Genomic DNA, 13,159 nt, shown 5'->3' on the forward strand with positions numbered 1-13,159 from the left:
ATTTTATTATTATTAATGCATTAAGATATTACTTTGAAAACGGGCTTTCTATATTACATAGCTTTCATCCAAATGTTATTGTCTATTTTTAAATGCTAGAATATGGCAAATGGCTACCGTATTTTTTTTAAATATTTGTATCGCTTAAAAAATATTGTCTGCAAATTTTAAACACAGGGCTCCTTTTATGTACAAATTAGATATTAATTTGGTCAGTAATATGTAGCTTTGCTGAACAGGCGTTTTCGTCCACCAGGTTGCATATTTAACAAATATGTCGTTCAACTGATGCACAAATACAACTAGTTATGGACAAATACAACTAGTATTTTTGCTTAACATTACACCATCAGTTGAACGACATATTTGTTAAATGTGTAGCTTATTAAACCAGACCAGAATGCAATGCCAGGACAATTTTCGGAAATACTTTCCTCAATATTTTTAAGAAACATTGCGCAGTCATGTGTAAATATTTTGCATCGTAAATTTCTGTTGAAACGAAAAATCGCGCCGTTTGTGGTGAATCGCGTTGCAGCGTCATTTATTAAAGTCGTGTTTATTTCGAATAAAGAATTGATTCGTAGATATCCAACAATAGACACAATCGATCAACTATCACAATAGAAGAAAGATGATGCAGGAAAGAAGATTAGTGTGTTTGTGGAAGCTAAGTACAAAGTTGTGGAGGATTGAAAAACAAAATCTGTGCTGCCCAAATTTGTACAAATATCTGTGCATCCGAGGACTTCTACTTTATTTACTGAAAACAGTAACTTATATGTCAGTGGTTCTCAAACTTTTTTGAGCGCGACCCAAATTTGAGTTTTATGAACATCTCACGACCCAAGACTCAAACATCAATAAATTTATTTTTTCTTGTACGAATACTTGCTCATTCTTGAATGCTAACTGTTACATCTCCATGTTCAGTTTCACATGATTAACTTGTCCTATTATTCCGCGCGTTATGACGTCACAATCGTCACATGCGTAATAGTAAAATTGGAAGGCTATTGTTGTATGTTGTAATCTCTAATCTGTAATGATTAGTTGGTTCATCTTATTGAGCAACGTAGTCGAGTGAGGCTGTAGTTAGCTACCGCTGTTCTGTAGCTGACTGCCATCAAAACTTTCAGAAAACCACTTATGATGCAATAATACTCCAGGTTACTGAGATGAAGCCACAATTCAGTTATGGTGGAGAATTAAAAATACTTTCAAAATGAAATAAAAAAGTTGGTTTTGGCAGAACTGAATCACCATAGCGGGACCCGTTTTTTGACCCTGCGCGACCCATGTTTGGGTCGCGACCCATACTTTGAGAACCACTGTTATATGTAATGTACGTGTCAATTATAGTCTGTATTTTGGTAAACGCTATAGTTGACAAAGAGCCTTTATTATAACTCTGAGCTTTTTTTTTCTTTTTCATCTTATTAAATTATAGCTAAAGCAATGTTTTAAACTGGCGAGTGTTTGTGTTCCGCAATGAAACGAGTGTGCTGCTAAATATTTGTGGAGCTGGACATGGCGGTCAATCCATTGGTGGTCATTGGTCAATCCATGGAAGCGCAATGTGCAAAAAGGAATTACAACTTCTCCTTTTTGTATGATATGACATCCTTTTTTTGTCAAAAGCAAACTGACATTAAAAAATACCAAAATGTTCTCACGGGCACTTCTAGACCTTATGTCGGAATAATTAATTTTAAAGTAGTTGTGCAAATAAGTTGTAAATTTCCTCGTTTTGTGATTCAAATATAGTGAAAATTCCACTGTAGATTATTTGTAGTTTTTTCTTTTAGTTTGTGATCACCCTTTAGCTTGGACGTTTGTGTGCTAAACCAGGACTCACCAAACCTTTTTTTTACAGCGGGCCGGACAATTGTAATAATCACGTGCAAGGGCCGCATGGCTTACAAGCCCCAAAGCAGACTTTCCCACAGCGAGGCAGTTGTGACGGGAAGGCCAAGGGCCTGTCTTTTCACATTTTTTTTGTATTCAGGCGGTGCTGCAGTTAAACTGTAAAATTATGAAGCATGTTTAAGTGTCTCAATTGCTATCTAATGTTCATTTATTGTATCATAAGTAACGAAATAACACAAATTCTGGTTTGACTCACAAATACTGGTTACTACGCACAAAAGCAAACACCCCGAAAAAAACATCGACTTATATAAATCGGCTTGAAGCAAACGCTAGATGACAGTAAAGAGCGGGATCTTATTTGCTGCATTATTAACTATAATTCTCCAAATAAATACGATTGAATCTCTCTGGCCCACTTTAAGACAAACGTTTTTTATGAACTTTACCCAACAATTTACAACAAGGAAACGAATATAATCAAAGCAATATTAGAAGCATTTTTGCCTGTTTTGCATGAAAATTTGTCCGATTCGAGTCAAACCAAAACGCACGGTGGATGGCTTACACGTGAACTTAACGCCCGTCGAATTTTTAATGTTTGAATGTATAATTGATAATGCATTGTATAATTTACGTGCAACGAATGTTTCACAACAACATCGTTTTTATGTCTCCAGTTATTTACTCGATCAAAACGAGTTCCTTTGTGTAAGTGCAATTTTGCAAATCACATAAGGTAAACACTCCCTTTGTTGATTTAAAATACGGTTTAAAATATCTCACATCGAACGTATTTCTAAACTTTAGTGTTTTTCCTGGGTTGATCTCTATACTGTCTTCACCCGTACGTCCATGCACTGAAAGTCTACTGTAGCAGAATCTTGGCGTATAAGTGATCAGTGTTTTTCTCTAACCCTAGAATTTACCCTAGAATTTTCACCCAATTCTATGTTTGTTACACTAAGTAGTATTTTCCTTTTTGCCTTCTGCTCTTTAAAGTCTCACTAGAGTTGTAAGTTAGTCGGACTTGTGGGATCTCGGCGTCAATTGTTCCGCAATTTCCCCAGTCTTCAAAGAAGATCACCATTTATAGCAGCAAACCCATACCACTGTTTTACGTTGTTGTGTTTAGAATTATAGCTTGTTGGTTACATTATATCTGTAATGGATGTTTATACAACAGGAAGCCATTAAACCAGGGGTCCCCAACCTGTGGTACGCGAAGGTTTTTCAGGTGGTACGCGAGTAGCTTTCGTTTTACTCACAAACACATCAAACCACAACTTTATGTTTTGTTCGACCAATTGATTGACAGTAAACAAAAACAAAAATCTCATTAGGTTTAGTTGTGGTGCTTTAGTGTTATTTCAGTGGGCCAATGTTATTCTTCTGAACAAGATATGATTCGATTAAATAAGTTTTGATGTAAGAAGTGGTACGCGTGGCAATACAGAGCATCCAAGTGGTACGAGATCGTAAAAAGGTTGAGAACCCCTGCATTAAACGATTTGTTGGTTGGCAAACCTCCCACAACGCGAACGGAGTTGAAAGCACAAGCTAAGACACATTTTGTGCACAGTTTACAATACTTCATGTCCATCAGCAACCTATAACATTACTACAAAACGTTTTCGATTATTCAGAGCCGATGTTACCCAACGTCAGTTGTCAAACGATTTAAGACACAACTTTTAAACGGGTTCTCTTCGACCCAATAAAAGCCATATCAGTAGGGCAATCATTTTGTTTTCATGGCAACACCGTTCTGTTATCGAGGATGTTTGAAAACAGGCGCCTCAAGTTTTCTCTCTTTCCCTACTCCCTGTTTACTTTTGCACGAGCGCGCCATGCGAAGTTGTTTGTGCTTGTAGCTGCCCCGCCGACAAAACAGTTCCCCCATCGTCAGGGGCCGGAATTTAGACGGCTGGGGGTACTAATGCACTCCCAGTTTAGATACTACTTAGTTTCTTTATATAACACTTATAACATTTTTTTACTACAATTATTATTTGTATTGTGGGGTTTATTGTCAATGACCCGACTCTAAAATAATCCTCAATTTTCTGTAAAAAGGCGACATTCGGTGGGCGTTGTGACACAACATAGTCCGCTTAAGTAAACACAAAATCCTCGTGGTTTGTTACTTTGCAGTAATGTATTAAGTACCCGGTAATAAAGCAAGCATTTGGTCACCGGCAATAATAAACAAACATTATATATATTTTTTACTTCCTGTGCCTAATTATTGCATTCAACTTTTCGTTTGTGTCGACTAAAATAATACATTCAACATCCAACTTTTAATCAGCGTTTCTTTCATTATTGGCAGTGTATTTTCGTCATTTTGTGAAAAAACAAACAAATTTATGCTAAAAAGGTTTCATGGTCAAAACAAAAAAGAACAAAATTGAACGCAGTCGTCCTAGTGTAAACCCCGCACCTGTGTATCGCTCTTATCGGGTCCTTCTTTCGCAGGGCGCCTTGTCCGGTCCGGGGAATTGTGGTCTTGTTTATTTTGTGCCATGTACACAGGTTATAGCCCCCTCCGGTCTGCCTCAGTATATCGCAGCTCTCGGGTGTGCGGAATTTTTTTATTGTTGTTAAAAGCACACACACACACTTCGACACACACGCACTAAATGTTCATGCACACACTTTACCTCAGGAGAGTCAGACCGCCGACGATTCGTTGTTTGCATTTATCGATTGTTGTCGCCCGGCAAACTACCTTCTCGCAGAGTCTGGTGTGTCATCGTCGCACGTACCTGGAAAGACAAGTATACCAGCATCGAAAGGTAAGAGCCACGTGCTTGTTATATTCTCTACGTTCGTTCGTGATTGTTATGTCTATCGTACCTTCATGTAGCCTGAATAGGCAGTATAGCTTTTGATTTTTAATTTAGGAATATGTTTGTGAATCCTATGCACTACTAAACGTAGCGTAGATACATTAGCAGGTCGCTTTAGTTCCTCTTCGTTCTGGTGCGTTGTAAAAACTAGGTCGTTCTTGTTATGCAACGTAATTTAAACAGGCTTAGGAACATTTACACTACACACGAACTTGAAAAGTGGATCAAAAACGGTTGTGTTTCGGCAAACTGGAGCATAGTTCAAGCTTATTTGGCACCTTCAATTGAAATGACAACATAGATCGTTTTGAAACGTCTGAAATAGAATGTGTTCAACTTAACGGGTTAACTTTTGACCAACAAGATTTCGTAACCACTACATGCTGAATGTTTTAGACAGTGTAATTCATCATAGTAAGGTGATCGTTAAATTACACGAACAAGTCGGTTTTACTTGAAATTAAAAACTTCAATACCGTGAAGTAATCCAAGGAGAAACGCTTTTAAATACAATGCATTTTCCAACTTATCCTTTCAACTTAATCGATTTTTATTTATATTTCAATGTAGTTGAGACAAAAAGTTTCCACACAACAGGCACGTTTAATGGGTTTATTATTTATTCTTCATTTTTCACAAGTTTTCAGCATGGATTGTAAAGTGTTCAAACGATTAATTTTTAAATCACCCTCTTTCCAATATCTTCCCTTCAAAGTTTGTACAGTAAATGTGAAAAACATTCGAGTCGTATTCCCCCACGTGTTCTATTTGTCTGCTGTGTTTCGTGGGGAGAAAAATCCTATCATTAACCTTCTGATTTAACTGTGCCTTAAGTCGTATATACTCCACTTCTTTTGAGGTCGTTCAGGCAGATTACTTGCCGAGTTGGAACTGTAATCCAAAGTGTCAAAAAAATCCTGTTACTCGACCTAAGTTGCGAGTCATCATTTTTACTTTAAATTGTTTAATAAATGATTTATTACGCTATACTTTTCCAAAAATTTTATCTCTATACATTTCCCCCTTAGGCTATACCCCGAAAAAATGTTTTAAGTTACATAACCAAACATGGTACCTTTATAAAGAAGTTTATAGTCTACTGTTGCATTTTTGTTGTTTAAAGTTTTTAAGGCTCTTGAATGCATTTACCGTTTAAAAAATGTGCTTCAACGCTTAGTGTTTTGCTGCTGTTGCTTTGTCGTGTAATGCGAAGTGAGTGGTTGACAGGTCTACGACCGTAAACAGTATCACAGCGCTATACACGTGATTCAATTTCTTACTTGTGCTTGTTAATTGGCTAAAATGTTCACACGTGCATACAAGAAATTGTAATTATGCGGGTATAGGTACCCTTGTGTTTCTGCTTGCATTGAAAGGTGTGTCACATCATAGCAAAAAGGTATAGAGAGAAGATTTCAGGAGGTTTATTTATCTTTTCATCTTTATTGATATCGTAGTTTGTTTGGAAACGCAAACAGAAGATGTAAAATGCTTACTACCTTGATCTTCTGGGAACAAAATCATCTTCAACTAGGCCTTCGTTAGTTGTTAAATGAATTGTGCACAAATTCACCATTGACCATTCTTCTTTCTTTTTTTCTTTCGGAGATACGTGTGGCAAAATTCATTTGGCAGGTTTTAGTCATTTGGCAGGTTTTGTTTTGGTTCCGGAATTTCTACCAATTCTGTGAGCGAACGAGTGTTCAAGATGGTTTAAAGGTGCTTTAATTATAAAATTCTGAAAACATTTACTCCAACCTAAATAACTGCCGTATGATGTAATCTCCTTCAGATGAGGACGCCCTTTTTCCGCCCGTTCGTCCTAAAGTCTGCATAGTATATGCATCGCTCTATCGAAGGGAGAGGTTGTCAGGTGTTGACCGGTTTCTGACGAGACGCAGGCGAATTTGTTGATGTTGCCCGAGCTCAAAGTGCAACATCAGCAAAAGCGGGCGGTCGCAGGATTCGTGGAAACAGATAAGCTCCATAAACAGGTCTCTGCGTTCGCACGCTCCCCCTTGCGAGCTGTTGAGATAAGGAGCCGGCGAATAGGAGGCTTATGTTGTGGGAGCACAAGCCGGGAGATTGGTTAATGTGGAATTGGTGTGTTTTTAGCTGGAACCTTCTTCGAATACGAGTACCTTGGAACCTTGGTGTGGGTTGTCATGTTACCGCATGGAGCGTGTTGCACCATTGTTTGCAAAGTTGATAAAAAAGTCTTTATCTCAGCATCTCTGCCTGAATTAAAAGTATGTTTTTTTTATCTGTAAACGAATTTTTCTGTGAAATGCATCTACATAAAGACAGACACGACATAAACTTAATGTACCTCATCTGGGAATCAAAACTGTCGTATATTGTTCAAACTCTTGTAAAGTTTGCTCCGTTAAGCTTAACAAAGCTGTTGGTAGGGTGTTAGCACACGCAGTTCTACATTTGGGCAAAAAAGTGTTTGTTTATTGAGTTGTAAATAACTTGTTGAGTTGTAAATTCTTTACAAACAGAAACTGTTCAAAAATTGCCCTTTGAAAAAGTCGTCCGTGTAAAACAATTATCAAATAATCTGCACGGCTTTAGACGAGCCGTTGCAAAGGCCAAGTTTTATAACTTTACGACGTCGAGCCATTTTACACAAACCACCGTCGAACGAAAAATTAAACTTTAACTAAGCTCGCCTTGTTTATCCAGCAAAGTTTGTTTGGCTATCTCTGAGTGTGTCGGCCTGGATGCGGCGAAACAATTCCTGCCGCTTGTTATGGCTAAAGCAACCGGATGAAACCGGTTGAAACCGGTTTTCGCGCGCCAGTCTCGGCACAGCCCTTAAAACCAACAAATGACTTCGTGCTTTGGTTTGTTTGTGTCGTGGCCTTATGCTTGCTTGTCTTTGTTTGTTTGCATTTGCGCTCGATGGTGATTAAGCGACAGGCAGCTTTAAGCTGTTTTGTTCAATTTTCACATTAATAGGCTATGTTTAGGGTGACCTTTTTTTCATTTGATCCATATATTTATCGGTTAAAATAAAGAAACTAATAACATACGGTCATGGCGTTGTAACAAATTTGCATTGCGTTGGATGTTTCAGTCAAGTAGTACAGTAAACCTCGGTTATTCGGGACCCATTTGGACCCAAAAAGTGTCCGGATTAGGCAAAGATCGAATTAACCGATGCCGATTAGTTAAAGCCTTAACACATTACAAATCGTTTGTACTTCAAGTTTTGTCCGAATAAGGCCAAGATCCAGGTTAACCGAATCCGCTTTAACCGAGGTTTACTCTAGTTGAAATTATCAGAAAAATGAACGATTTCAGCAACGTATTAATCTAAACACAAGATCTGTTCATAAGTCCCATGGAGACGTGTTAATAAATGGTCTGGTTTTAGAACAAAGCATGTCAGATTTTTTTATGGCCTCTGTATTTCTTTTCATACCAACCAAGTCAAAATCCCACATTAAATGCTCAAAATAAGGTACTTTGGGGTTCGTTTGGTTTTCATTTCATTATTTTCATCTCCGCCATGCTAAGATTACAACAGACATAAAAGGTTAAAAAGGAGGTGAACTTCATTTAGCCTTCCGCACTGAAAGCTAAATTAGTCCTCCGCGGTCCTTGCGTCGCGTCAATTCTTATCTATTATTCATGTGTTTAAAACTTCGGCGTTTCGAAACGTCTTACCTTGAAAAGGTCCTTGCACCGTTCTGACGGAAAACAAACTTTGACATTAACTCTGTCATAATGTCAAGATCTTTGTTGTTGTTTTTCGTTTTCGTAGAATCCCTACATAAAAAACCACAACCTTTGAAAAACTCACATTGATCAAGTCACCGAATTATATGTATTCCTGAGGACCTGAAAACAAACAAAATGCGTTGTGCTCATAGTCAGCACTTGATGGCGATGAAGTGCTAATTTTACTCGTATTTGTTTTAGTCCTTGTCTTGACTTTGTTTGCGTTGTGTTTACCCTTAGACGAAGGAACCCTTAAGCGTGCAACTTTTGAACAAGATTAGATGTTCTGTATTGTCGTCTTAATAGCACGTATTACCACTTGAAAAGGATTGAATTAATTATTGGTCTAGTATTTAACTGTTTGGATCTATTGCTTGCTGCAATTACTCAAGTCTTGGTACACTAATCATTGCTTTTCAAAATTCTTTTATTTATCTTGTTTTAAATACGTGAATAGCAAAGGAACTCCTTTTTTTGACCTATCATTCATTACGGTTGACGAGCATAAGTCACGCAATGGCACAAGCGGGGCGCTTAGTTGTATGTCATTTTGCTGTCAGAAGCGGCGTTGAACCGCCTGTGGATCCGTACTCCAAGCGCTTGAAAGATTCGCATCTGGGAAACTGGAGGTCTTGCGTGCGACCGAATAAGATCAAAACTCTGATCTGTCATTTCAACTTTAAGACCACAGGCTCTTTCTTGTTGCCCTTTGATCTAAATTTATATGTTTGACCCTGTTCAAAGCTACTGGATACACGTAAATGTGGGTTTTCCCAAGTACTGTCGACCCATTTTTGACAGATATGAATATAATACTGAAATCATGATGGGGATATAACGCTTATCAAAGGTATTTTGCAGAATAATTTCACTTATTTAAGAGCAGGATGATTTAAAAAGTCCAATGTAGAGGTAAGACATGATAAAGAACAAGGCTTTGACGTCACTTTCCCTTGCACATCGGGAAACGACAGCATTAAGATCGAACCGGTTTCCGTCTCGATGTGCAAGATGTAGGTATACAGACATCTTAACCTACTGAAGATGGTTCAACCTTTTTCTGTTTGCAAGGATTTAAGAATTTCTTTTCTTCAATTGAGAAACAATTCTATTTTTCTACTACATAAAAATATTTTAAACCCCAAATAATTACTCGTTACCAACAGTTGTGTAAATTTTAATTAATAAGATTAAACAAACGACGTCGTGCTGTAACTTAATGTCTGTTTTGTTTGTATTGGGAGTTACGTTAGATTTACATTTTACCGCAAACAATCTATTGTCTCAGTTTTTCAAAAAAGATTTATTTGTTTATCATTTTATCGAAAATAATCTAAATATGTGTCGAAAAACGATTTGCATTCCTTGTATTTCGTCTACCAAAGACAAAAGATAACTCTGTGGTATGCATGCACCAAAGAGTTGTAAGCCGGGCCGGACATTTCGGGTCGGTTTCGAGTTTGAGTTTGCATAAAACGGGATTCGGGCTCATTTGTGCAGCAAATTCAGCAACATTCGGGTTGTGATTGAAAAAAGTAAGAGTTAGGTTGTACTTTCAAATTCAGGCCCCAACTTCTGGCACACTATTAGCGTTCTGTAAAAAAACTAGCCGTGTTTTTCAATCATTGTTTATTTCACGTATTATCCTTATAACCCGGAAAAGAACTGTAGGAACAACTCCTTATTGATTTTTATACTTCCTCCTGCAATCAAGAACCGTTTGCAACCACCACAAACAACAGAAGAGGCATCAACTACGTGTCCATGAGTTGACGTTGACTTCTACTTCCGACTATTTATTACTTATTACGCTGAATTGTCAACAAGCCGATCGCACACGCAATGCACGTTTTGTTGTTGGTGTCCTCTTCCTGTTTACTTCACCCCTATGCCCCTCTCTGCTCCTCCCGCTCTTTCTCTTCGTTTCTCTCACTCTCACCTCAATCTGTTTACAGATTTGCATTGAATCACTGGGGCGCTGCAATGCGTTTTGAATGTGTGTTTTTTTAAATTAATGTTGCTGTTCGACTTGGATGCAAATTCTGATCAAAAATTTCAGCCGTATGTAAAGATGATGTAAATACACAAAATATTTATTTATTTTCACATTTTCATAAATTTGAATGAAAATAAGTTACAAAGCATTTGTTCCAGTAAATTGAATCATTTTTTTCTTCTTTTCTTCTTTGTGGGTAGCAAGTTTCGTAAAGCATAGTTTTAGATCTGAAATTTTGCGCTTAAAAATAATTTAGTTTCGGGGGATCATTTTAACAATTGATAAACAATAAATGTGACTTTTAATTTAATGAAAAACGTTTTCATGTGTCCTTGCGCGAGCGGAGGAACCAATACAATGTACAAGCAGAGTTGGGATTCAATCGGTTCCCACCGGTTCTATAAAACCGTCTCACGAATTTCTTTGAGATCAGCAAACCGGTTAGCATTACTGGTTACTGTCAATGGACTTTTTGTAACAGAACCGGCTGAAAAATATGACTTTTGTGATAGAACTGCAGACAAAAAATTTGAATCGCATCTCTGTGTACAAGCAATATTTTTTAACTGCATCACCTGGAAAAAATATTCAAAGTTTTTTTTTCTTACACAGGTTTCGTACAGTCACTTTCTTGTTAGCGTGAGAGTGATGACGTGTCCCAAACAAATATCATGAGCTTCCGAGTTCTGAATCAAACACCGTAACTATCACGATTTCCGATGGACAAGTGCCAAAGTTGATTCGAGCAAATTCCTTGCGCTTATCGGATTTTAGTTGATTCTGGTCTCTTGTTATCTTTTCACGACAGGAAGTAGAACTGTCAATCATATGACGTCAAAACAGGTTGTCACAATCACTGCTGTTACGTTACACACGCGATGCCCCACCCTTCATCATCACTTCTGACGTCATTGCCGCTGACGTATCTGATTTGTCGTTACAAATATCCTGATACTATAGTTTTGTTTCTACAACATGGCGCGCGATATTGTTTTCTGTGAATGTTCTTTTACCGGTTCTGTCAAACACTTGTTTTTTGTTAGAATTGCAGTCCCCCAAGGGATTTTGGTTGAAGGAATAAGTTTTTAGAATGAATGTGTAAGCTAAAATTTCCTGGCCACAAGCACAAGGCAACATTATTACGATAACACATTACCATTTGAAGGTTTTCATTTATTTTGCGGCGTTTGCAATAGCGGTTATCTATTTTTACATTGGTATGCGTTTCTCAAGCATTTTGAGGAATTGGTGATGCTGTTTAGGCGAAATATTTATTCGTCACTTAAAACTCACTGATTCTGTTTGAACCAAGGGTTTTATCGTCCATTGAATGTACTGTTTTATGCTATTTCTTGTTTTATGCTATAAATTTGGGAAGGCTTGTGTGTAGATACCGAGTATGTGGATTTTAGGCCTTTGTGTTACCACCAATGAGCTCCAATTGTGAATATTTTTTGAAAGCAATTGTTCCCAAAATGTAAGTCGCATTGTCCAAGTACAGTCTTTCTGTCAACTGACTGGTCCAGTTTTCTCGGGGCGTTGTTCAAAATAAATAATACATACAAACCAGTTGCAACACATTTATCACCTTTGCAACAGGGATTTCAACATCTTTTTCCGATCCAGAGAGCAGGAACCCGTCCAGTTAAACCTGCTTTGAATTGTCAGAGAAATAAAAAAATAGCAAGCCTGAACTACAGTTGACTTCGGCTAAGAAGCGAGACGCCGCATTTTGTTACAGGATGCTTGATAATAAGTGGAACATCTCCAACACGATATGATGTACAGCTTGCATGCTTGGTCACTGGGCCTTGTATTGATTCGAGCTGTATTTGGCCTAGCACCTGCCAAAGCTCATATTGAAGTGAGCTGGTCTTCCGACTTTGGCGTTTGATTGAGTTTGGAAACACTTGATCGTTTTCCTTTGCTTGACAACTCATCAAGTACCATCTAGGTCATAACCCACCTTCCTAAATTAGGGTTTCGGCTATGGTGTTGATTTAGAAGCCAGTTGGCACGAACTTGTAGTGTGCAAATGTGTACACAGATGACAAAGAGATCCAAGTCTTGCTAAGTTGTCCTGGCGAAACATCGACCAATCCTCCGGCCGAAACTAAAATCCGCTATTTTTCTGGATTTTTGCCAAGGACATGTTGTGAAACGTGATTTTTGTAGTTTTGCAAACAACGCAGAAATGTGGGAAAACACTAGAACTTGAAATATACGTTTTCCCCAGTACATATACCCCCCAAAATATCCTCTTTTTGTATGATGTTTGTACCCAAAACTTGCACTTTTTCACATTTAAAATGCCTGGCACAAGTTAAGTCTTCAAACGCTATATCATCTTGCATAAGTAGTATATGCAAGCACACGCGTAACAAATCTTGTTCATGTTTTTGTTTAACAAGCATTAGCCTAGAACCACTCATTATGCCAAACAAACGGTTCTGCTAATGAGAGGCGCTACTAAGAGTTGAAAAGGTCGCCATTCTTTTTTCGGTTGTCACCAACATGCAGAAGCACAAGTCATTACAATTCCGACTAACATTGAAATTTTCCAATGCTGCGTATTGTTTCACCTCAGACTAACCCAGTGCGTCTTGTTTTCCGGCTGTTTTATCGAACAGTGTTTGTATTCGTTTCATGCGGACTTGGATGCCTTCTACATCTTATGAATTTCGCTTCCTATAGCGCTTGATGAGCTGCATTT

General features: G+C 37.9%; 1 protein-coding gene across 2 annotated transcripts in view; it reads left to right on the forward strand.

Moving 5' to 3' along the window:
* The first annotated feature begins 4,528 nt into the window (after nucleotides 1–4,528).
* The window catches only part of LOC145223793 (uncharacterized), a 37,406-nt gene continuing 28,775 nt past the window's right edge, over nucleotides 4,529–13,159 (forward strand). For both annotated transcript variants that reach the window (XM_080090181.1, XM_080090182.1), the window contains exon 1: nucleotides 4,529–4,667. The gene's annotated coding sequence lies outside the window, so the exon portion shown is untranslated. The remainder of the gene's footprint in view (nucleotides 4,668–13,159) is intronic.

Source organism: Phallusia mammillata, chromosome 4 (genome assembly GCF_965637545.1).
Source record: "Phallusia mammillata chromosome 4, kaPhaMamm4.hap1.1, whole genome shotgun sequence".
Taxonomy (NCBI): domain Eukaryota; kingdom Metazoa; phylum Chordata; class Ascidiacea; order Phlebobranchia; family Ascidiidae; genus Phallusia; species Phallusia mammillata.